Source organism: Typopeltis vanoorti, chromosome 17 (genome assembly GCF_054136105.1).
Source record: "Typopeltis vanoorti isolate ZY-2024b chromosome 17, IOZ_Tvanoo_1.0, whole genome shotgun sequence".
Lineage (NCBI taxonomy): Eukaryota > Metazoa > Arthropoda > Arachnida > Uropygi > Thelyphonidae > Typopeltis > Typopeltis vanoorti.
The window spans coordinates 109,755,168-109,781,861 of NC_143565.1; the positions used below are offsets into that span (position 1 = coordinate 109,755,168).

General features: G+C 35.7%; 1 protein-coding gene across 9 annotated transcripts in view; it reads left to right on the forward strand.

Annotated features, from left to right (window-relative positions):
• The window catches only part of LOC150097772 (solute carrier organic anion transporter family member 4A1-like), a 203,541-nt gene that overhangs the window by 40,278 nt on the left and 136,569 nt on the right, over nucleotides 1–26,694 (forward strand). For 2 of the 9 annotated variants that reach the window (XM_090407739.1, XM_090407738.1), the window contains exon 2: nucleotides 14,138–14,287. The exons of 5 other annotated variants lie outside the window; for them this stretch is intronic. The gene's annotated coding sequence lies outside the window, so the exon portion shown is untranslated. Of the gene's footprint in view, nucleotides 1–13,698; nucleotides 13,717–13,903; nucleotides 14,017–14,137; nucleotides 14,288–26,694 lie in introns of those variants that run through there. 2 more of the 9 variants (XM_090407749.1, XM_090407746.1) reach the window with 2 other exon arrangements.

The following is a 26,694-nucleotide window of genomic DNA, read 5'->3' on the forward strand; positions in this document are numbered from 1 at the left end:
AACAGATAAAACAAACGTCAGTAAAGGAGTAGCCTAAGGATGTCCCATCTCCCCCCCCCCATACCTTTTTAACCTCTACCTAGAGGATATGGTTAACCAAGCCTTGGAAGGAGAGAAAGGGGTCAACCTAAATGGTTATAACCTTAATAACATAAAATACTCAGATAACATTGTAATGATAGCGGACACACACACAAAAAAGGGTGACCCTAATAACCAAACTAAAGAATACAGCATGACCATAAATACAGACAAAACAAAAATCTTGATAAGTGGAAAAAACGAAGAAAAACTAAACCTCTCCTTGAATGGATCAACAATTGAACAGGTAAAACAATTCAACTATTTAGGAATAGTAATAACAGAACACCTAGATACCATGACCCCTATTAAACATGGAATATCGACTGCATGGTCATTATTTAATAAGCTAGGTAAAATCTGGAAAAACAATAAAATCTCCAAACCTCTAAAAATAAAATTATATAACGCAATTCTAATACCCACTGTGCTTCAGAAACTTGGACACTCAAGAAGACAGAGATACGAAAACTGGAGGCTTTCGAGATGAAATGTCTCAGAAAAATGAATAAAAAAAAAATGGACAGAAAAAAAAATGAAACTTTTTTTTTCTGTAAGACAAGACCTAAAATATAGACTGATTAATCGAAAAGATCAAAAGAAGACAACTTCAGTAGTACTGACATGTAGAGAATGCCATCAAAAAAACTACCCAACCTTGCTCTGAATGCAAGAATAAAAGGAAGACCAAGAACTAAATAAATGGATAACAACAATAAAGGTCAACTCTGGATTACAAACATAGACAGCTTACCAGCCACGCAAGAAACCGAGACTCCTGGAGGGTGTTGTGGAAACATGGAAGAGGACAGTAAGTAAATCTTGCAGATGAGATTCGAATCTAGTTTTTTTTTTTTTTTTTTCAACCGAAGGGCAAATACACCTCTTTTGTGGTTAATCATATCATGAATTCTGCGAATCTTTTGAGGATTAACTACAAAAATATTCTATTGATGCAGTAAATGCAGTTATGGCTACGCTAACTGAATTTCGAAAACGCAGCAAAAAAGGCTTTCTTATATTTTCTGAGCAATGTCTCCCTTCCACTTTGTGGTTACATCACAACGGCTTTTCTTTTTATAGAATCGGATCACCATTATTTAAACAATCCCTGAGAGAATCCAAAAATAACGCACCTACCATCTGTGGTCTAGTTTCGCTCTTCAGGTATCACTTATAGTGTAAATCTATTTGTCTGTTTAAAACAAACTCTTGTGGGAGAAAATTTGTGCAAGAGTATTAGCATCTGTCTACTGTGCAGCTGGAATCATTTCTACATCACGACTACCATAAACTTACGATCATTCGGCCAATCCCCGCATTCTAAAGGTGACCTTTTACCATACAGGAATTTTTGTTGGAAGTGGAATAAAACTCGCGGATTTAAAGGCTCGGACTTTTGTGGGCATTTTCGTCGTAAAGATAACGACATCGGGTGTACTGCAACAAATCCCTTTTTTATCGCGGTGTTTGCTCAGTTTACCGAGAATTATAAACAGCTGACGGACACGTAGCTCGTTCTGAGGGGATCAAAGGCAACATCAGATCAGTTTACCGGTAATAGAAGTATCGGATCCCAAGGTCATTTCAGTCGTGCGGATAGGCTAAAGTGCTATGGCAACAGCAAAAAGAAAACCCCACGATATAGGAGGACGTCTGCAACTAAAGAAACTTAGTTTAATTGCTTCTAGGGTCACCTCGCTCTTTAAATCCAGAAGCTACTTAAAGGATCTTAAATACAGCTCCTTATCATAGCACTCAAGTGCTTTGTCAATTTTCTTTTTTTTTTTTTCTAAAACCCCAATGCTTAATCCACCTCAATTGAATTTCGAATAGTGGCTTACTGCAGTGGGAAAACACACCAGCAATTTCTACTGGGATTTTATTTTTCAAAATATTGTATAACATCGTTTCTTGTATGCAATATTTGGATGGCTTATTTTGTAATCTATTTTATATCTTGTTTCTATTTAATTCAAAATGTATGTGCTTCAAAAGCTGTCCATATTGAGCGCGTATTTAACTTTTCAGATATATATGCTAACAACTTGGCTAGCCAGGCCGGTATGAACATAATACATGTTTAACATAAGTGCAAAAACAGGAATCAAATATTGAGACATAAGTGGATGTGTTTAGTTTACTATCCTATTAGGGGACTTGTTTTGTTAAGGTGATATACTGGAGGATGTGAAGCAAAAGTCCGTAGAATGCTGCATCACACGCTGGAGGAAGTTGCTTTACTGTTCAGCGACAATTTCGAACAAACACATCCTGTTGTGATATAATCTTGAACTGGAAATCCTGAGGACATAATTTAACTAGAGAGAATTAAGCAACACATACTCCGGAAATATTCAAATGTAATTACCAAAGAGCTTGGTTATCTTTTACTTTTTAAAAAAAATCTTTCTAGAGATTTAGCAAGTCGCCGCGGATAATTCATAGTAAAATACAGGGTGGCCCATAAGTCAAGAAGGGGGTTAAACATTCAATAAGTTATTTATTATTATTATTTTGTTATAACGAAATATAGAGCCTGGAGATATTTTTATGATGAGTTATTCGCATTTTAAACTCTTCTTGATTTATGGGCCACCCTGTATAAGAAAAATTGGGTTAAAAAAAATATTGAATTGTCAAGATCTTTTGACCGGAGTAGAATAAATAGAAAGGGGGTGGGGTGATAAATTTGCTGTATTTTTAATATACATTTGTGAACTGGCGAAGTTTTATAAATTTTGACAACCGTTTTGGTAAATGGCTTACTTTATCCAAATATAGTACTGTTCCTTGTATGCCGTAAACTATTTCTTTTATTAGATCATCGGCTTTCAAAATAAAGCTAAGTATTCCAGTGGGACGGTTTGGGCATTTCAGTCACGTACTGTGTTTGAATAAATTAAAAAATGCACTGCATCATCAAAAATGAATGAAATGCGTCACACACGCAAACTAACTTCGACGCGCTGAACTTGGTATACCTAACTGTTGATTCACTTTTCCTGTAAATCCATTTATGGCTGCTATATGATTAATGATGTTTCCTTCTTAAAATCTCGAGTGTGGAGATGCTTCGATTATGCGGATATTTTTAGCTTTTCAGTTTTTAAATCTTTCTGATCATTTTTTCTTTAAAAAGAAAATGAATCCACAATCAAGACATTTATCACGCAACTAGTGATTTACAACAACAGCGTCTTAAGTCTTCATTGAAGTTTCGCAAATTATACTAATCTCTTGAATTCTTGCTGTAGTAACACTTGTAAGAATTCCTGTAACGACAAATGAAACTTTATCTTCATTTCTAATAATTATTAGAACTGTTATGTCTTAAGTGTTTTTACATAAGATAATCTTATGTAAAACGCTTCATACCATTTTACAGATTTGTTTTGAAACTCAACCGTAATCTAACCAAAATTAAAAGACATCCTATTTTGAAACGCTATCCAGAATATGTGCATTTATCTTTATTATTTTTATGAACAAAACACTTAAGATCAGAGAGGGGGAAAAGCATGAACATTTTTAATGTTTTTACACTACAGATGTCAACTTTACGTTAAGAGCTCCTTTAATTCTAAAAATCGGCTCGTGGATTATTAATACTGGGTACTGATCTTCAAGAGCCTTCGTAGTTCATTTGGTATAGATGATCCCTTTGGAAACACTCGGGTTCGAGTCCTGTTTTGTGAATAAGTAGGTTTTCTCTCTCTCCCTCTCCGAGATGGGAGAGATTAGAGCCTCACCATCTTATGTTTCTACTGCACATTATGGATCTCAGAGATCCATAATAGTTGGATGGAGATGACATTTGACAGGACATCTTCACCCAGTCGTTATTTACGAAAATTTTTAATATTCATTAGCTAATTACTTCGCTGATAGGTGGTAGCGGGATTACTTCCCCTCGAATTTTGCTTCCATATTATAAACAGGACATTGCAACAAGTGCTTCTATAAATTAAACCCAAATAGAACCATAAAGAAAGCATTATCTGTCAGGGGAATTTTTTATTAAAAAAAAAAATCCAAATCGTTCAAATTTGGCACCAACTTAGGGGGGAGGAAAAATTAGCTAATGTAATAAATAATAAGGGAGAATGGGAAACGTTAACTTGCAATGTAAACTCTAATATTTATAGGTTAGGATCTGAACTAGTGAACTCATCGACATTTGTAATTAGAAGTGGCAGACTTGGAAGACTAACTTTTTTGCTGGATTATAACATAAGGATTTTCCTCCCATTTTCTGTGACGTGTGGAATTGTGTTTTCAAACGAAGGGTGATGTATTTTAATATGACCAATTGCTATATTTAACAGACGGCATTTTCAAGATGGATTTTCAAATTCTCATAAGGTTCAATTTGAGATCTCATAATAGATCATTACGCTGTATTAAGACAAACCTAACCACATTCGGATTTTCGGTTAGGTTTGTCTTAATACAGCGTAAATAAGAGATATATGTACAGCGCGTAGGGACAGGGGATTGAAATGCCCTTCAATTATGGATGGTGTGAATTACAGGATTCAGTTCTTTTATCGCCAAACAAAGCCCGATGAGTATATCACTTTCGGTGAGCACCTGTGTCCAAAAACTTCCTTCTGTTTTTGTTACTTGATTTCTTAAGATGGGTGTGTCGTTATCCATACCATGCTTATTTGTTTCCATGGCAACAAATTTCGCAAGTATCTTCCAGGTGCACAGAAGAGCTTTGTTGTCAAGGGCTAAATATGCTCACGATCACTTCCGAACATTCTACGTTAGTCCAATATACGCCACAAATGTTTGATTGCACTGTTTATTAAGAAATCTATTTCCCCGTGCTGCTCGTGTAAAAGTTCTAATGATACTGCTTAAACATCGTCGAAATATTCTTTTCACTTATGTTAATATTTCTTTTATGAATATATAAAACTGTTGTTCGTATGAAATAACACTAAACACATTTACTAATAAAAATCCTATAAAAAAACGATCTGTGACTGTTGGCATCGATGATTTCAAAAGAAGGGAGCACAATAGTTGGATATTCAATGATGTTTATGTATTGTTTAATGGTTTAGGCTTGTGTAAAGGGAGTATACGAGTTCTTGAGTTGATGGATGTGCGCGACTGTTTCGTCACATGGTGAAATGCAACCTAAGCAAAGACGGAATTCGGAATTGTGTAGAGGGGAATTGTGGAATCCCCGAAAAAAGCTATATGTAAATAGAATAAATTCAAGTAGTCTACAGGACTGCATCCAATCCATCAAGTTTCCCATATGCATCACGAAGGAAAGGGCCATGGGACCGACCTTCGGAAGAAATGTCACTTCGTCGTGCATCTGTAATTGACAGGCGCATCCTTTTTTATTGCAAGCACGTGCTGCTTCCATCTCGAAACGCTCGATTTTCTTCAATAACCCGATACCAACGTTATCTAACCGGCGGATGGTATTTAAAGCAGTTCCCGCTTTTCCCCGGAACATGCGGGAAATTTGATCTCGGAAGGCAATTTCCAAGACTGCGACGACACAAAGTTAACGGTACGGTGCCTTAGCGTCATGTAACGGACTTCGACAACCCCCAGCTTTGTCGATGGGACCGACGAGTGGAGTGCAGTCAAGGGCACACGCGCACAACTTCCTAGGTAACCGGTCAATCAAGGGAAGGAATCCATTTTACTACTGTTTACGTTACCCTGGAAACACCTTCTGGCTTTTGTTGCAAATATTTTGCACGCGACTGGAGAGTTCACAACAATGAAGCGATTTTAGTGATGATCGAAGATACGGAGTTAGTAGGGGATTATAACGAGCGAATTATCCTTCAGTGTGTTGAAGAGGTGCAGAACTTCAAACGTCGATTAACGAAAAGCTGCTTTGCAGTAGGTTGAGCAGAAAGACTACGTTGCATTAACCAGAGGGCAAGATTTTAATCACTGCGAGTTCGTAATTCTCATTTTAACTTTATCTTCAGCAAATAGTGAAGAGAATCGTTGAAGCATATTTTCTCTGTTTATGTTGGTAGAAGTTTAATAGCAGATATGATCTATTTATGTGATGCACACATGATAATGGTGTGTAGTGCAAGAACAACATGTGATTTTGAGAGAAAAGAAAATCATACTATAATTTTCTTCGGTTATATTTAAATCCACCAATATGATATATTTCTTTCTCTCGCTCTTGGACTAAATCAGAAACCTGGACATAAATGTGGGTCAACAGTCACGCTTGTCAGCTTTTGACTATGGATAATTATACCGTTAGGCTTAGTGATTATTATGAACTGCATTACGAGCAAAGGTTTTTCTGAGTGAGTGGACACACGTGAGTAGAATCCATCGAATGTTATATTTGATTCATGAACCAAGGATACTATCCAAATTGGAATGAGACTGAAAAGAATCGAACACAGGTTTTCTTTGGACTTACTAAATTGTAGAATTTAAAATTCTCACCGAGATGACCATTTTACCAGCAAAAATGACCATTAATGATAAAGAAATCTTTCCCCCTCCGTATCTGAAGTGGTACTTATTTGTGCAGAGCTCTTAAAAGGATTTATTTTTATCCTTTTTGAATTGGATGAAAATAAAAAAATAAGTTTTCTGATTTTTAACGTATTTTGTATTTCTTTTCGAACTTGATGGTTGTTTTACTGTATTTTTGCATACTTTTTTTTTTTTTTGTGATGACACAGTTTCAGTACTGTAGAACACTTCATACGTGTTGGTTTGAGTAGTTAACGAGTAAAGAAATTATCTTAATAATAAAGTGCATTTAATTAGATCATTCATTCTTTATCGCAACATTTGAACTTAAAGCAGATTTTTTGCATATGTAATATATGCAGGCAATTGTTTTCCTAATTTAGTGTTCCAAATGAAACGAGTCGACTAATTTTAATAGTGATCCAAAATAAATTTAAGTTCCACTTAAACCCTTATCACCTATAGTCCTCTGAATTGTTTTGCCATAAAAAATTGGGATGGATTTTTATCAATAAAAACGACTTAAATCTTCAACCTGGAGTAAGTTAACGAAATCTGCTAGTCATTGCTCTTATAACCGTTTACATTCAATACACGTTTGAAATTGTTCAGAGTGTAATTGCCGATATTTCCGCTGTTTTCGCGAGAACTATTATGATGTGCGTGACAAACTTACCAAAGAGAACTCGCTAAGAAAACTTTCGATAAAAAAAAGTTGATTTTTCCAGCGCGTTATTTTATGAAAAACACACACACACACACACCACTTTTTAGTTTGTGCTGAAGACTGTCTTTTTAAGCGAGCCGCATGTGGCCTACCAAAACTACTAAAATTTTTATTTTATTTAAATTAAGTGGATATTGAATCCAACATTATTTCAAAGCCGAGCAGAGAAACTACAAACGTTTCATGCCGAATATAGATCGAAACTATAAAAGTTTCGGCGGTCCAAGCGTAAGCAAACCTTTCATGACAGGGGCAACTCGTAGTAAAGGTGGAGAAAGCTCTGATCACTATCCTTAGCATTTCCCATTATGTAAAACACATCTCTTAGTTGACATGTATGATGTTATACATTATGGAGGGGTCACTACCCAGACCGGTGTCGACCTTTTTTGAGGTCTCATCAGTGGGAGCCTGACCCAGATGTAAATGTGAATACTCAGGTTGTAGTGATGCAAAACTTATACTTTACCATACGAGGTTTGGCATCTGGGTCTGGCTCCCACTGATGAGACCTCAAAAAAAGATCGAAACCGGTCTGGATAGTGACCCCACATAATGTATAACATCATACATCTTCCCTATGAGATGTGTTTTACATTATGGGAAATACTAAGGATAGTGATCAGAGCTTTCACCACCTTTTACTACGAGTTGTCCCTGTCATGAAAGGTTTGCTTACGCTTGGATCCGCCAAAACGTTTATAGTTTCTATCTCTATTCGCTTGAAATTCTGGTTTCTCTATTCGGCTTTGAGATAATGTTTGGATTTAATATCCACTTAATTTGAATAATTTTGCATCGCCGAAGTGAAGCCTTTTGACTTTCTATTTTAGTAATTTTTATTTTATTATTTCAATTGATTTCGATGCGCTATTCCTCCGAATAGATTGGAAAATTCCCGATTTTAAGTTCTAAGAAATTTAAATAATGATAAATATGCACACTTTAATATGTACACACCAAATTAAAAAATATAAGTGTTTTATAATAGCTAATTATTGGCATTAGTTACTGAATGCAGTCCACGAGTACAAAAAAAAAGTTGCAGACCCCCCCTCCTATGTACGATATTAAAAATGTCCCCCTTACTCTTCAGATTTTATATCTGATCCGATACAAGCTCTCCCAACTCTAAACCATTCACAATCTTAACGTTAATTTGAAATATTTGGGATATTATCATATCAAGAATTAAATGACAATTACGAAAATTAATATTTAGTGAAGTTTAAGATAAACTGCTGTTTTGGTTTCTCAACTGATGCGTAAAACATTAACACTTTCCTTCAGTGGCGAAATTTTGAAATGTAGGCGAATATACCAAGCAGTTCTCTGAGAAACGTTGGGGGGGAGAGCTGGACAGGGCATATGGAACTAAAGAGACAGCGAAAACTTGTTCGTGGATTGAAATCATAGCTTTTGTTTTCCGTCATCATTTACAGGAATCACGGATTGACTTTTATTTTTAAAGCTAAATATAAAAGAAGATTGGAAGACCAAGAAGACCGGAACAGGCCACTTGGCCTAAAATACATCTTAAGAAGAAAGCAAAATATAGGTGTGCTTGATGGCATTACTTGTGCAATATATTTTGAATAATTTATTTTCAAATTAGTTTATTAGTTTTTATTAAAACTGATAAACATTTATAATTGTGGCGAATAACTGTATCACATTTTCATTATTAAATATAATTATTTGAAATCGGGTCATTCTTTTTGAAACACTCTATATAGTTTGAGGGATGATATGAAAGGTCTGTGGAAAAAAGCGAGAAAGAATGCATCACTCTTATTTGAGTGACGGTCTGCACTCGAATTCATTTGTCATCACGAGCATGGAAATTACTTATTGGGATGAGACCTAATGCAGAGAGTCAGAGAAACTACATCGAGGGAGGAATTGGGAAAACGTATGAGAAAGTTCAGCTATTATGCAAACGTGATAAAGATATGAATTTTTTCGAACACGATTATATATCTGGCGAAGGGGTGGAAAGATGTGCTTTAGGTTCGGAACTTTTGAGTATGTCTGGGGAAGGAAAAGAGAAGGTTCTACAACATGATCAAATGGATTGCATATCTAATTATAAGAATAGTCGAGGTGGTAATTTGTTATGTCTAGAATTCGTTGCTTTATTGAATACGATGTGGCCTAAGACTTGGCATTTAGTGAAACCTGGCTATCAGTATAGTAACTGGGATCGAGTGCAATGGGTATAATAATTTTAGGAATGACAGAAAAGATAGAATAGAATGGGGAGTACTACTGATGATATCAGACGACTTAAGTCCGGTTAGGATAGAAACGCAAGAAAACAATGATCTTAACAATATCCCATGTAGCGGTGAGTTTGAGGCTATTTGGTGTGAAGTGTAGGCTAACAGACTCGTATATGGTGGGGTGTTGCTACAAACCTGGCTGCTCAGTTGGAGAAATGCATCTCCAATTTAGTCTTATGGTTACTAAACGAGTGATCATTATGGGTGACTTTAATTATCCAAACATTGAGCCAGAAGCATAGCTTCAGAAGGGGTCTTTGTTAAGAATGACTATTTTACCACCAGTTAGTGACAGTGATCATGCTATGCTTTCTTGGGAAGTATCTAATTATATTGATGTTCTGACTAGAACAAGTTACATGCTAAACTACAAAGCTGGAAATTATGATCAACTTAGGAGAATACTATCTTTAGTCCCAATGTAGTATCAGTCACTGAATGGAAAAAATGTGAGCAATGCATGGGAATCTTTAAAATCAATCTTTAAAAAAGTGTTTTAAATGAGGCGTTATCTGAATGTATCCCTAATGTACGAAGAATAAATAGCTTGGGTGTGAAATGGATGTGCAACATTATCAAGCAAGAGATCCACAAGATGATGCTGAAAAAATATCGTAAGAGGAATTATGAAATATATATATAAGCGCAGGCTAGTAAAGATTTTGGAGAAGTTGGTAAGAACGCGCATAAGATATGGGTAGACAAATAAACAAGCTATACTCTGCAAGGAGCAGCATGGGTTTACTTAAAAGGTGGTCAGGTTTTAGCAGTTTGCTCATATTTTAGAACAATGTTACAGCCCAGTTGGATAAAGGGAATGAATAACTATGATAATGTTGGATTTTGCCAATACTAATAGGACACCACGCGAACTTCAGATTTAAGATGACCAGTGGTGTACCTCAGGATTCAGTTCTTGGGTCATTGTTATTCGCTTTACATTAATGACATTAGGGTCCTAACAGGAGATGTGCTATTGTTTGCCGATGGTGCGAAGATAGGCAGCACAATCAGGGATTCTACTGGCATCCTACATTCACAAAATGATTTAAATAGGTTGAAAATTTGGGCAAATGAAAATGGCTAAGTTTAATATTAGTAAGTGTCAAGTTATGCACTTTGGCGTGATGAGATTTCCAGCGGCATATTATATTAGCGGGGTTATGCTACAAGAACCCGAGGCTAGGGATCTTGGCGAAATGGTGGATAGGAATTTGAAGTTGAAAGGTCACATAGTAAAAGTTGCAAATACAACTCAGGGGATAATTGCGATATTGAACGAACTTTGACATGCAAGGATAAGCAAGTAATTTTGCCTCTTTATAAGGCCTTGATAAGACCGCACCTGGATTATTGTTCGCATATGTGGTCTCCCGGATTCCGAACTTGGAATCCGGGAGACCAAACAATAGAATAAAAGATGTGTAAAGAGGAGTTACAAAGATTATATTAGGATTATGGGATTTAGATTATGATGACAGGTTACGGGTTATGTGAATTTCAGACCGTGGTTAACAGGAGAAAGAGGGGTGTGATATGATAGAGGTCTATAAACTTTTGAATGAGTGTTACAGGATATCGTCTGAAATTTTTCGTTATATGGAAGGTGGGGAGAGCACACGTGGGTCCATGAAAGTTGTTTGTTCGTCAAGAAAGGGATAAGAGCTAATTTTTGTTTTTCTCACAGAGAGTGAGTGAGTGGAATAGTTTGCTTTAGGGGTAGTGACTGCATCTAATATGAATGAATTTAAGGGATGTTATGACAGTTGGTTTGGGTGACTTACAGCCTCTCTCGATAAGTCCTTGACTCCCTAGAGGTCTCAGATGATGATGATGATGATAATAAAAAAAATGAAATGACTGTTGCTAACAAAATCTGTTTATTAACGAGAAAATTATTAATTGTTTTCATGAGAAATATCTCGCCTATGAACAGCAACCGACCCCTGTTTATAGGGAAACATTTTTATTATTTTAACCCTAATTGAGAATCTCGTGTGAAATAATCAAAGGTGGCCTGTACAGAAATAAACAAACGGTATTGTTCATCTAGAAGGAAAGTCTTGGACATTTTTTCCATTCTTATTTTTCGTGATTTATCTTTTAGTGTTATCGTAACCCTTTTCGATATTGTTATCCTTCTCGCTGTGTGAAATCACCGTATAAACAGGCCCATATTTGGTTTCTAGAGCCAACCTGCCATGTTATTAACCCTTAATTTACCTGCAGTAAGAAATAGTTCTGGTACTAAAGTTTCGTGACATTATAAAAGTAATCTCGGCTCATAGTGAAAAATGTTTAGGTTTGAAGTTTTTTACATAAATTGGAATTTATGCAGGAAATTTCAATGCACTGAAACGATGAAGAAAACAGGTCTTAAAACCTACAAACCTACCCACATTCAAGAGAAAGATATTTCGTTGAAAGTTTTTCACTTGATTATATTATAAATAAAAGATACCATGAAATTATATACTTGATATAATCCATTATCCAAATGTAAGCAAACAAAGATTGCGCCTGAAGTATCTTTCAGGACTGTGTGCAAAGGTGGCTTACACTTGTATAATGGATTAAACCAAGTATATAATTTCTTGGTATCTGTAATTTATAACATAACCAAGTGAAAAACTTTCAACCACTATCTATCTCTAATCCAGAGTATTTTTAATAATAAGGTGTAACACATTTTTGGCAACTGGTATATGGAAATATGACTTTTCCATTACTTCCACCTCAGTATCGCCATCTCTGGGTCTGACTCCCACTGATATGCTTTTGCACAGAAGTAGTTGCTTTCCCTGAGATGCGAGTATCTCTGCTTGGAGGAGTAGGTTTTTGCCTGTCTATGCGTGGGGCCACCGCTGAGATTATGGCTCTGTCTGGTGGTGAGGTGAGCCTGCCACTGGGTAGAGCCAATGCTGAGAAGTGTTTCTCGGTAACGGAGTGAGTCTGTCACTGAGTGGAACAACGCTGAGTTGGACCAGACCGCTCCCTACGAGTGACCGAAGGACAATCGTAGGGAGTGGTCTGGGGGACCGACTAATTTTTAGAGAGGTCTTTACTTAAACAGCACCTCAAAGGTCGTAACCGGTCTGGGTAGTGACCCTTCTCTTAATACATAGCATTATACATCTCCGCAAGGAGATGTACTTTGCATTATGGGATGCCGAGGCAAGTGATGAAAACTTATACCACCTTTGCCACGAGTTGCCCCAGCCTTGAAAGAAACTTAAGGCGCAAACTTTGTTTGCTTATACTTGGATAACTGATTAAACGAAGTATATAATTTCTTGGTATCTTTAATTTAGAAAGATATTTGTTTTCTTGAATGTGGAGGTTTTGGATAGCTTGCGGGTCTTTATAATATTTGTTTTAATTTTCATAATTCCAGGTATATTTGCTATTTATTCTGTTTATATAATTACTTTTAGCCCTCTTAAGTGTTGTTATCCGGACCTCATCACGATTATCGCTGACTTTGCCTATCACTACTAATGCCTAAGCTGCAGAAATTAAGAGGTTCTTGATCCTACCTAGTACTGAAAACTATTCAGAATTCCAGGAGATATCGATATTGAGATGGTAATTATTTGCCCCACCTCTCTCTACGTGCAAAAATAGGTTGTTTTTTGAGCGATCTGTATCATGTAACAGCCAAGGTTATCCAGGTGGAGCCACTGTTCCAAAGTACGTTTCCATGGTTACTTTAACAGCATACGATACAATAATCTTTTCAACACAATATTAAAACCTATTGATCTCTGAACATGAACAATAAATGCTATTCACAGAACTCGTACATTAAGCAAGATCTTCATTAACCTTTAGGGACTTAGACTGGTGTTTCCAGCAATATCACCTTGATTCTGTGTCCTTTTTACTACTTGGAAACCGATTTTCATGTGTAATAATAAATGATCTCAATGAAAATACTTTCCTACAAGCTTCCATTAGGCATTTTCTCCAAATGCGACATGAATCTCAGAATTAATCCAATTTTATGGAGGTATTAACCTGGATAATGAACTCGTTGATAATGTTTGGACGACTATAAATTATAACATTTACTCTCCGCGTCTCGCAAATGCACTAAAGTGTCATATATGCAGGTTATCTGTCAGGAAGCTTCGAAGTGTAAGTTGACTCTCTGGTGTTATTTGATATCGCTTATCTCCGCATTCGGTAATCAGCATAACAAAAATTCCTTCGGCATATTGGGGTGCAGTAATGATAAATGCTTGCTTTGTTTCACCTTTTATTTTATAGCTCTTTTCGTTTTATTAACATTTCCCTTTATTCGTGTTACTGTCGTTAATGGAAATTTGTGCAAATACCATTTATTTCTTTAAATAACTTTAGTTCTTGTTTTCTTATGCCGTACTTTTTCATAATTGCGACGTGGAAAAGAATAGATTTGCCCGGTGTTAGTAATTGGTATGGAATTTCTCATTGTTTTTGTATTTTTCTTTCTCTTAATTTTGAGACCAGTTCATTATTTAAAATTTTACATTTCTAAAAACTTATGCGTTAAATATTTACTTAATACTTTCCGTAGATCCTAACGCATGCGCATCCTAGTACAGTGCCCTATCCGTCTATTATTGCTGAAAGAAGTTTACTCTTTTCCGATGATTAGATAACAGTTAGTTGACTTTCTTAGACAGTGCTGTGCGGATGTTTACCCGATATCAACATGTGATCGCTTGTATGTATGTTTTGTTAAATTCTTAATAGATTTTTTTTTAACTTCTGAGATTCATATGAAGTAGCGCATGTAAGTAAAGTATTATTTCAACAAACAGATTTTTCCCAAGCATATGAAAATATTTTCATATGTAGAAATACAAACGAAACATAAATTCCGGCCTGTAATTTGGATAGGTTCAAATATTTGAATAAGAATGTAATTTTTCCTATTGACTTTAGCATTTTGTAAAACATCCATATGCGAATGATCCTTGGACATGGATGTTTGTGATTGTCTGTGAAAGCACTAGTGGTGGTGGTTGGCGGTAGATGGCGTTGGTGTTAGATGATGAAGATTGGTGGAGCAGTGAGATGAGGAGTTGTAGATTTGATGCCCTCCCTCGATGAGTCTTTGGACTCCCTGGAGGTGTGATGTAATAATAATTTCGGTCGTTAAACAGTTGGTTAATTCTTCAAAATCTTCTTCTTTGTTAATCGTCAAACAGCTTTCTCAAAGTTCAGGTGCGTGCGATCTTTATTTCAGTAAAATTCAATATTGATCTAGTGCTCTGGCCAGTACACTGAATATTACAACGGCTGATGCTCTTAAACGTATGAGATCAGTATATCTGGTGTGTTCTTTGGTCGGTTTGTTTTATGGGTGAAAAATCCTACTACCTCCTGTGTGAGACAACACTTTAATGAGCCAAAGCGTCTAGAAAGACATGCAGTATATGGATATAATACACTAATTACATTGTCTTAGTTGCTTCGGCTATAATATCAACCAGATCTCCTGAATGAGACCCGTTTGAAAAGGCCATATGCAGATTTCTACCATCTTCGACGAGATATGGATTTAGAGTTCATCACTAGTTCATCGCGACTTCACTACAGACATTCTGTGGAGTTTCAGTGTTAATCGTTTCTAACAAATGCTATCCAAGCCACTTGAGGGTTGAACCGGATAACTGTAAGAATTTGACTGTTCTACAAATGTACAATCATCATAACCTTGACTATTAGAGTGAAGTTGATAAACGAATTCAGCCCAGAGTATTTCGTAATTGTGGAGTTTAAGTAAATCTCTGCAAATTAATAACATCATGTATGTTAATTTTTTTCCGCTGTTTAATGTACTGACTATAAATCTTTTCGGGTTTCGTTCCTTAAAGGGATTCCGTATGTGTGTGGGGAGCGCGGAAGATTTCTAGCATATTGTAGAGAAAAGCATCGTAGTTAATTCTCAGTTTCAGGGAAGTTTTTTTTTTTAATATATAGATCCAATATATATAAAAGGTTGCGCATCGAAGACATGCGTAAACTTCTAGAACATGTTTAGTTTCAATTTGATTGACATCAGTAATTTGAAAATGTTAATCATAGGAAATAATCGTATTGCTCGATTCTAGTGGCAGCCATATAAATAATTCGGCCGAGATCCCATCTAATTCTACGGTTGTATTCTCATTAAGATTCCTGCAGTATTTATCAGCTTCATCTACCTCTATTCTTAAATTAGTCGCTACCACCAGGATGGTAGGCTCTTGAAAGGTGACTCATCTATTACGTTCCCTTTTTATGTGAACGTAGATGAATCTGACTTGCGAAATATTCCATGAATTTAATACTCTGGCAACTTGGTTTTAAAGAACTGATACTTTTTCAATCCTCTTCAGGCCCTTAAGTAGTAACTAGGGTTGTAGTCGCACAGCCAGTGATAAATTCCGTGACACATTCAGTTATCCTCCATAGTCGCTCTTTCTTTGACTTGCCACCTGGCGAAAGAATTCTGGGATTTCTTTTACCTTGCTCGGCTAATTTCCATAATCTGGGTCTTCTTACCATACTGGTGACCCTTCTCCTTTGTTCTTTGTATTTCTCACGAGTTTGCTGATTAAATTTTCCCTTGTATTCTCCACTTTCGGCAACCCTGCTTAATAATACTTCATTCATTAAATTCCTACTTGCTTTATTCTCTTGTCCCTGGATATACGGTCTCGTGCTGCTTCATTCAAACCCTCTCTACCTTGATTATCTCATCCACTGCTCTATCCTTCCCTTCCAAATTCTTATGCTATGGTGCTGCCTGTTCAGCTTTTTTTATAATATAATCACCTAGTCTCTAGTTTTTTCTCCCGAAAACTTGAGTTTTTTTTTTTTTATCCCGTAGAACAGACACGCTGTCCAAAAAAAAAAAAAAACACCTCGTGCAATAAACTGTGACCTATGAACCTTGCTTGGTTTGGCTATAATTCCAAATAACACCTGCTCAGGTTATTTGGAATTCATTATATCAAACATTTCTGTTCTTCTGTACCAATATTTGAACGCGTTAATTCATAAGTGGCTAGAATTCCCTAACGCATTTGTATTCATCGCAGCAGCTGACTTTCTCTGTATTTATGTTTATTTATTTTTATGGAAATACGTTTTAACCTCTATAATTAAATAACGATACAACTTTACGCAGGGATGTTTAAATATCGAAGTAGAAATTTATAAATTGAAAATTATAAATATGTGGTCTTAGAGTAATTGGATATCCACAATTCTTGCGTTTTATGCACCATTTAAAGACTAATAAACGAATATAAGATGTTGCAGATAAAAAATCATGTCATTGTGGTGGTTCTTTGTAGCGTGTAATCTTCATTATATTTTAGTCACGGAAGTCCGTACGACACGTATTTCCAAGTAAACAAGCTGATGTCACGAATGACCTAATTATCGGACAAAGCAACTTATACGGCATTCATTGGAAGAACATTGATGCGTTCCTATTAATGATAATTACGTATCAGGAGACTGCCTGTTTTCCAAGCCTTAAATATCTGCGATAATACCTCGTGGTATTTGTGAGTTTTTCTTCTCCTTTTTGAAATTAGGATATATGTAATAAATTTTTTAACTTGGGGATATTGTATATTACGATAACCAAGTTATTTTATAAACTTGGTTATTTTAACTCCTAATCCCAAGTATGCAAACAATTAAGTTTGCGCCTGAAACAAAACAAAAACTTGTTTGCATACTTGGAATTAGGAGTTAAAATAACCAAGTTTATAAAATAACTTAGTTATCCTAATATACAATATCCGTAAGTTAAAAAATTTATTAGATCTATATTTTCTCCAGAGATTTTTATTAAAAATAAAAACACCTTGTTGCAACTTCTATAGGTAAAGTTGATAAGGCTCCGTATTACTAAACCCTTGGTATATATTTATGATCTAGCTACTCACTGAGGAGACCTCAAAAAAGGTTGAAACCTGTCTGAGTAGTGACCCCACCCATAATGCATTGCAGTATACATCTTCTAGTGAGATGTGCTTTATGCTTTACATTATGGGAAAATACTAAGAATAGTGATCAGAGCTTTACAAATAGTAGCATTGCGGGCCAAAATTGGCCCGCAATGCTACTATACTATTTTATGGTTCTTTTTACTACACAATTTATGGTTCTTTAAAGCATGAAATACATCTATTTATAATGAAAGGAGTCAAATATTTGACGTGCATAACTTCAAGCATCTGCAACACAGTGGCAGGATTTATCTCCCCCCAAAAAAGGAGAAGAAATAGCCTTCCGATAAACGGTTATACTTGCCTTTTTTAGCTATTTGGGTATTTAATTCTAAATAATAACGTTGCAAACAAGATAATATAGAAAATAACAATGAATTCATAAACTTACTGCACAGTTATAACCCTAATCGTGCGATTGGTTAATAGGCGATTAAATTATTTCTAATTAATCGCTCCTAATTTCTTGGTTCAGTTAAGATATTGAATGAAGGGAAAAAAATACGTTTTTGATATTAGAATCAAATTTTTTCTTCCCTGAAATGGCATTACTTTACAATGGAACAAAGTGTAATGTCGAAATCAGTAAAATCCAGAGGCAAAAATATATTTATTATGCATATATTTGAGAGACGAAGCGATCATTTTCTTTTTATAGTCGATATTTTTCAGAAGAGGACTGCTTAGCTATAAGAAGGGTGCTCTTAATAGACTCAACAGAAGGCATTACTTTATTTTTTATTTATTTTTTCTCCTCTTGACTCGCATCTGGACTGTTGAAGTGCCTTCATTATCATTATTTGTTCACATCACGAAGTAGCTATTATTGTAGATAGTGCAGATATGGAGTTTTCCTAGTTCATTTGATCGACGATGCCTTTTAGTTAGAAAGATCTGGGGGCAAATTCTGTGTAGGAGACAAACCACGTCATTACCGGGCATGCTATACACTGGCCTCAGAGCTTTAGTTGGATTACGGCCAAACAATTAAATTTCTTCTCCTTTCCCTCCTTATGAATGTAACGTTTACTGTGGAGAGAAGAGAACGAATGAATCTGATTTTCCTAATTTCTTTGCAGTCCTGGTTGTTTCCAGAGTTCTATATATTCGATATTTTTTTTAAACCGAGCCAAGTTTCTTGTACGTTTTTCATTTCAGAACTAATTCTCATGGTTTTAATAGTTTCCTTTCCACCTCGTATCGTTTAGTTAAGTAAACATCACGTTCTTTTTAATGATTTTAATTTTTTCTTTTTACTTTGATACTTTGCAGTTATCGCAGGTTCAAATATCTTTAAGTCATTAAGAGATGGTAACAAAATGTAAACTTCCCTTCAAGAGAACTTGAAGGGAAGTTTACATTTTGTTTAATGAGTGACGAACAGATTTCAAAATCACAGTTTGAGAGTTAACACGAGTGATGATCAGCCAGTCTTTTCCATCCACTACAGGGTGAAGGCCTCTCCCATTGCGGGAGCGTTGGCCTGCTTCTTCCATGGTGACCCAGTTCATCTTGAATGTATGAAGGTGGAAGTCGATCACAAACATCCATGCCTACGCGGGATTCGAACCTACAGCCTCTTGGCTGGAGAGATGTTACGTTAACCAGTCGGCCAACCAGTCCGGCCTTCTACACCTAGTGACACATTTTTTGCTAACAGAATCCAATTTTATCGTGATCCCTTACTTTTTTCTTACTCAGTACATATCTTGTAATGTGATAATTGGAAGTATATCAAAATGATTTCATCATTACTGTTAGATGCAATTTGCTTCTTTTCATTTCGTTGCAAAAATATAAATAAAATTTTATAAAAAAAATTCCTGGACAAAACAGACTTGATGTCTAAAGTTTGAAGACATTCAGTCTAAATAAAACATGCCATGCACCTAAAAGAATGTCATTCCGATCTATCATCGACTTTTTTTTATTATTAAACAGTCGTTATTTATTTTACTACTTATTCGTTGTAAGGGTTCTGACAACAAATGCTGAGTACTGTGAGAAACACGAGAACTGCAAATAGGTACTGAAGAATTCAAGTCTACCGATCTATGTGTTAGGGTTAGCCGTAAATAATAGTTTTTAGTCTACAATATTTTGTAGACCTGAACAAATAAAGTTGGAGTAGAAAATTTGTTCTCGATTTTTCTATGGGATGAGCTTGGTCTGTCTGTCTTCAGATGTACATTTTTATCATTCTCTATCTTCCTGTTCTTGACGATACCGATGCTAAACTGTTTATAATACCATTTACCTGAAAAGTGCTATAAATGGATAGGAATAAAATAAATTTTCAGGTAATATGCAATGATTTATCATTGATCGCATTTATAAAACAAGTACTAAGGCATAAAATCATTCTTGACATTCACGTCAGTTGCCATGCAGCTGCTTTGTATATGAGGCAACCTTGTTTGACACATGCACTGTTGCATGATTGGATTGCATTTCATCGCCCATATTTCCGATTCTGTCGACACTGCTGCTCTTGCTCTCAATTTTCCTTGTCTCATCTGTTAGGCGAAGTTGTGACGTAATGGATTCCTGTTTCACTAAATTTTTTATATATAGCAACTATTGTTAATAATCGGTAATTTTGACATTTTAATTGGTTTTAAATTGAACCAGTATAATTTGTTCAGGTTTGAATATCACTGTTGTACTTTTTGCTAGATATTTCTACTAGACCAGCAACAGTTCTTTTCTGCTGCAGATTAGTGCTATATTCACCAAAATGGCCACTCTTCAAAACAGATATCTGCGTACAACACAGTAATATGCATACCATTTTGAAACAATTTATCTTTTAATTCAAATTTTCCTAGAAATCGAAGGGAAACTGTATATGATGTTTCACTTCCCATCCCTGCTGACATCCTTCTGCTCTTCATTTTGTTGCATCTGCTTTTTTTCAATCTGTGCCCGTAGGTGTAACTTTTTCTTGTATGCTTTTTACTGTTAGTGGCAGTAATGGATAGTTCTTAGACCGGAGCGAAAATGTCACGGGTCGCAAGTAACCATCGGCCCTTCAGATTCACAACTATTGCTCGAAGTCCTATTTGTTTTCTTTTTCAAGTTTAGGGATCAATAGTGAACAACTTCTTAAGCACGCGATGTGTTGCTGTAATAGCAATTGACACCAATGCCTTAGTTTCATGCACTTTGGCATTTTTAAAGAGAAACTGGAGATATTCCACAGAAAGTAGACGACATAGTCGATTTGTTCACTGTAGGACAACTTAAAAAGAAATGTATTTGTCAAATTGTTTCGAAGAAATGCAAAAAAGTACTTAAGCATTTTTTTTTGAAAATACAGAACCCGTATCGAAATACATTGCTATATTATAATGAGCTCATTCCTTTGTAGTTCAGTCCGGAAGGTCTTCTTAATTTGGAAACCTCTTGCCTAATTCCCGTGTTTTTAATCTCTCTTAATTAATCACGAAGCAAGGTCATAGCAATTATTTATTGAAACTTTGTGGTTTGTTAGTTTTGAAAATTTAGTTCCGGGTTTGCTTAACCTCGCCATTTGCAACTTGAAATGCAAAGAAGCCTCAAATAGACGAAGAAAACTCGTTATCACTTGAGTGTGCGCGTGGCTTTTGTGTTAACGCAAAAGCTGGAGGACACCCAAAGATAGACTGACAGTGACGTACTTCCGTTTCCGGGTGTGAAGTAATGAGATGACAATAAATAGCTGGGGATCAGTAGTAGTCCGGGAGTTTTTAGCGAGGAGGAAGCAAGATGCTGATGCTAATTAAAACAGATTTGCTTGCTCAGAAATCCAATTTCACGGCTTCGGTCTGTTAGGTGGTTTAATTTATGGGAGATTCCTTCCTTGTTGGAGGAAGCCCGAAATCTATTAGGATGTGGAATTTGACATTTCGGCGCATGCGCACACACCAGACGATTATGGCAGAGGAAATAAACTATTGAAAACAGTAAACTTAGTCATGTGCACAATACATTATTATAATCCCTCCCGTTTAGACAGCACGAAACTGGTTAATCGATGGTAAACATCTAAACGGATAATACCTTGTAATTCGTCAGTAGCCCTGAACGTTTGAGCAATATAGATGAGGAAATAGCCACCGGATGCCAATTTTGGAAAGGGAAACTGTTTACGAAGAGGTCTCGAGCGCTTATCTGATGTCAAGTAAACAGAACTCTTTTATAAAATCACACAAAAGAATCACACGAGGAATCGCATTCTCATTAGATACGTGGGCTGCGCCAAAACTCAAAGGGATGTCGGACTGATGTTGAGAAATTATCCAGCTTTTTAACAGGTGACAGGTCTAGACACGTGGCTTGATACATGGCAGGAGGTTATAAAAGGAAGAGAAGCGTGGGCTAAATGAACCTGTCACTCATTAAGTCACCGTACGCTAAATTTAGAATTTCACCCGAACTCGTTCCACTGGATGATATTTTTCACCCGCACATTGAGATTATGATTTTTTTTTTTTTTAACTTCTTGTGCATTTGAAAGTGTAGTTAAAACGAAAGAGGAAATTTTGTTAAAATTCTTAGTTCTGTTAATGAAGATTTATTTGGAACATCTTATATAATTCTTGAAGGTCAATTTTTTTTGAATATAACAAAATTGCGAGGGACTGGAAAAGAACCTCTCCTAAAAGAAAATACAGACCTGTAGACTTACTTTTCCTAGCCTGTTCCAAAACATCTAATCCGAGGAAACTGTCCTTCACAAGTCTAACAGATGTTTTGTATTTATATGAGAAGACAATTGAATCGTTCTGTAACCTGCAACAAATATTCATTGATTGTAATGCTAGCGACATAAATGTTATGAATACTCCGAATTTTGTATTTCGATTGCAGTAAATGTAATCCTAGCAGTTAATGTAATTTACTAGGAAGTGTCGCACACCAGCACAAAGAATTCGGGTCAATTAGCAGACTAATGATCAACACGTTACTTCCGCATGCTCTACTATTTGTCCTTTATTCATAGTGTGAGATAAACTTCATTTGGTATGAAATGACAAAGCAGATCGCTAAAAATCCACTTCGAATTATCTTAAAGGTTTCCATTGCAGATTAATGATAGAACTTTTTTGGTTGGACTTCCTATAAATATCATATGACGTTCTGTCATTAATTTGCAGTGGAGACTGAACATGATTCGAAGCGAATTTGTTTTCACATTTCAGAAGTTGCAATTTTAGGACGCCGAGACAATTTTTTTTTTTTTATTTTTTAATCGACACGAAGTAAGCAACTATCGCTAAGGTCATTGCGTTATGTCTGTTACTTTCATGTGTTCTTCGGCTGGTTTTCCTATTCTTGCGAAGGGAGGAAAAAACTGCCATTCTTTTTATTATTGTTATAAGCCCACTAAATTGTCATTTAAAAATTCTATACATTTTCCACATTCTAGACGGGGTTCGACTCTTCTAGGATACGAGGTTGTCCTTCGGTTATCAACTGCTCACTGATAGCAGAAACTGTAGTTACTGTCTTTACCCTAACCCATCGTTCATGCGTATAGGAAACGAAAAATCTATGCTATTCATTCTGAACCTTTTTTTTATATCTCAATGGAAATGGTGATTGGGGTTGCGGGATTTCCATGAAAACCGAACGATTTGGATGAAAATGGCTACCATTGACGAAATAACTTTACCCATTTTGAATATAATTTAATTAAACAAATTAAATAGTTTTTCATTACGAACAACCCATTTTATAATTTCGGAAAAAAATTTAATTCCACCAAAACTTTTTGTAGCGTTCTTCACGGCCCCACAACAGTTTCGAGATTTAGTGATGAATACATAGCAACATTAGATCGTTTAGTACTTATTTCATGATTTAATATTTCCTATTGAAGGCATGGAGTCTGTTGCATATTCAGTATCATGCATGGGTTTAGGTAACCCTGGAAATCTTCCTCGGAAACTAAACCATAAATATTTTTCAGGTTACTGCGGTTCACCGGTGGTGGTCTCATACTGACTTCTACCTAACGTGGTGAATAAAACTGTCACCAGGGCTACCACGAAGTTGTTCGTAATGACAAATGATTTGAATGTTCATCAAGTGATACTGCAGTGAAATTGTTTAAAGATCTAAGGTATTTATAAGAAAAGGTAGACAAAAATCGATACTAAAATCAATAGCAGGACGACAATATATCAAACTGTAATTCCGTTTACGAATTCCACGAGGATATCTTTTCCAGAGTGACTCCAGAAAATCTCGGGGAGGGAGGACTGGGCGTGAAAGTGGGAAAGCAGTGAATATTTTGCTTTTTAAGCCTATAATTCAGACATTCTGTTTCATTGATGCTTAATAATACTAGGCGAGAGACACAGTATGAATAATCAATGTGAAAACAAATTGCCTCAAGACCTTCACAAATAAAATAAAAATATCTCGTCCTTATTCACAAGTTTTCAAGATTAGCAGCGGTAGACAACCTTGACTGGTTTCAAGAATAGTTCCTGTTGCTAAAATAAAGTTAATATGCTAATTTTGGCTGAGTTATCTTATCCTGCTGACGTGTGTATCAGTGAGTGAGTGTATGTATATTTAAAAAAAAAAAGGTTATGGTAGAATGCCAGGATAACTAAATATTTAATATTGAAAAAGCCAGTATAATTAAATAATAAAACAAAATTTCGGTTTTGGATCTGTTTTGCGATAATACTTACTCAACGTCATTGTCTATACTTGCTCATGTAAAAGTACTAATTCGCTACAGCATATCTGAATGAAATTTATTATTATGTGACACACCTCCAGGGAGTCCAAAGACTCATCGGGGAAGTGGGCCAACAGCATCGAAGTATTGGTTCCCTTCCAACTACTAACCGCGCTCAAACTTGCTTTACTTTTTACCAGCCATTAGTAGCAGAGGCTCTACCAATCGACCAAACTTTGCTTCCATTAGTCAATAATATTTGTTTGTTTTACATTCAATAATTTTCATTATGGGAGTCCACAAAAGTAAAGAAATTATAATTTTTTTTAATATTAAAAAAAAATTATGCTGCAGACCTTACAATAAGCGATAATTTACATAAAGAAATATAGTATCGTGTTATTTGCTTCCACCCAAGAAAGCTTAGATTGCATGTAGTGATAAGAGCAGTGGCGGCTCGTGGCTTGAAATCGTGGGGTTTCCGCAACGTTGGAAATATACATACACACTGTAAGTACAGTGTATACGTGTTTGGATAAAATATCAAAATTATAACTGAGAACTTTTATTGTTAAAAGACCATAAGATTTAATGATTACAAATTCAAAGAGCTAACAAGTTTCACTTGCCACTGTCTAGCATTTTCAAGGCTGTACTGGTGTGAAAACAAACTCATCAAGTTACATGAAAACATACACTTTAGTAACTGCTAGGCCGTTATATTTGATCATTCGTGTTGAGTGGCGTGCATGCGTTCGAATGCTTCAGTCAGAATCTGGTGCATAACTACGTGTTGTGTAGTTTTTCGCATATTGTAGTTCTGTTGAACTGAGAGAATTGATGAGATATTTCCATATGTCTTTAAGAATAGCACCTTGATTTCTATTTAAATTATTGCCTGTGCGTAGCACCACTGCTGCCTCTTTGAAAGTTCTGTGTCTGTAGTCATTCTCGATGTAAGGCATAGAACTGTTTTTCCAATCTATAACGTAATTTGATGTTGAGAAATGATCAAAACCAGATGCGATGATTCTATTGTAATTGACATCCCCCACGTGTTCCTTCTGTCTTGTTTCAAAACTTCTAGAGGTCTGTCCAATGTAAGAAAGGACACACGTGCATGGAATTTCATATACTCGAAAATTTGAAGAAAGGTACCTCATCTTTGGGAGATCTTAAGAAATTTAAAAAAAAATTAAACATGAAAAAATATTGTTTATTATCGATAAAATTTATACAGTTTAGTATAATTCAAAAGTACTTAAAATGCATTCCTTTAATTAAAGGAATGGATTTACAATTTTTGGACATTACAATTAAAGGTTTAATTGTAATGTCCAAATATTTAAAGAGGCGGAGTAAACATGATAAGCACTACGAATACTCTACTACTGGCGCAAACTGCATATAAACAAAAGTGGAACTGCGCGACGGACAGTGCCGCATTACGCTAATAGCCCGCATCTCACTATGACGTGCATATGCTTGCGCGCGTAGCAATATGACACTGTGGTAAACACAGTGCTGCTAGCGTCCTAAGTGCTACAAGATGGATTTTTATTATTTTTTATACAAAATAAGAGAATTGTACAGATTGTTGATAATATTAAATATTACAAGCAAATATAAATATATTTATATGTCGAGAAAAATTGGGGTGCTGCAGTGCCTATGCACGATCCGCCCCTGCTGAATTCAAAATATTTCATTTTTATTGCTGTGTAGCGTATATGGTAATGATTTAATAATTTAAATAACTCCAATAATTTAATAACTCCATTTTAAAATGAAGCCTAGAAAATATTAACTAAGGAAGAAAGTCCTGCAAATGAAGAAATGTTGATTCATGGCGTTTCCCTTTGAGCTCGTCTGCTATTTTTGTTCCTGGACTTAGGTACGTCAATTCTTTTTAAGATATGAAATATTTCAAACGTGAAAAATGTGGCAAGCATTCCGTTTATTTATACTGAGAGCAACGAATATTCGGTGGTATCAATGACTCTCTTAAGAGCAGTCAGTGATGCATTGCCCTATATTGGCAAACCGAACGAGGCTTCTGTTTCCACCTGGCAACTTGACTACGTTAGTAAATGCGTGTTCACTATGAGAACCGGCCTAGCACTGGTTCTGGGTTTCCTCGACGAGAATATCTGTGTGCACTTACTCTGGCATTTCGCGTTACTTGCGTAAATGTATAGTACACGCACTGCCATCTAGCTGCTATTGTCTGAGAAGCTAACAGATATTTGATCTTGACGCATAGTTCATAATTTGAGGGTAAATTTCCATCTTAAAATACTTTTAATGTGCGATGTGCAACTTTTAGTAATAAATTGCTCTCCTTTTGGTGAGCGCATCTCATATGCATATTTTTATATAAAAAATAAATGAATTCAAATTAATTACATTAGCATTCAAAGTGAAATATGAAAATTGCTATAG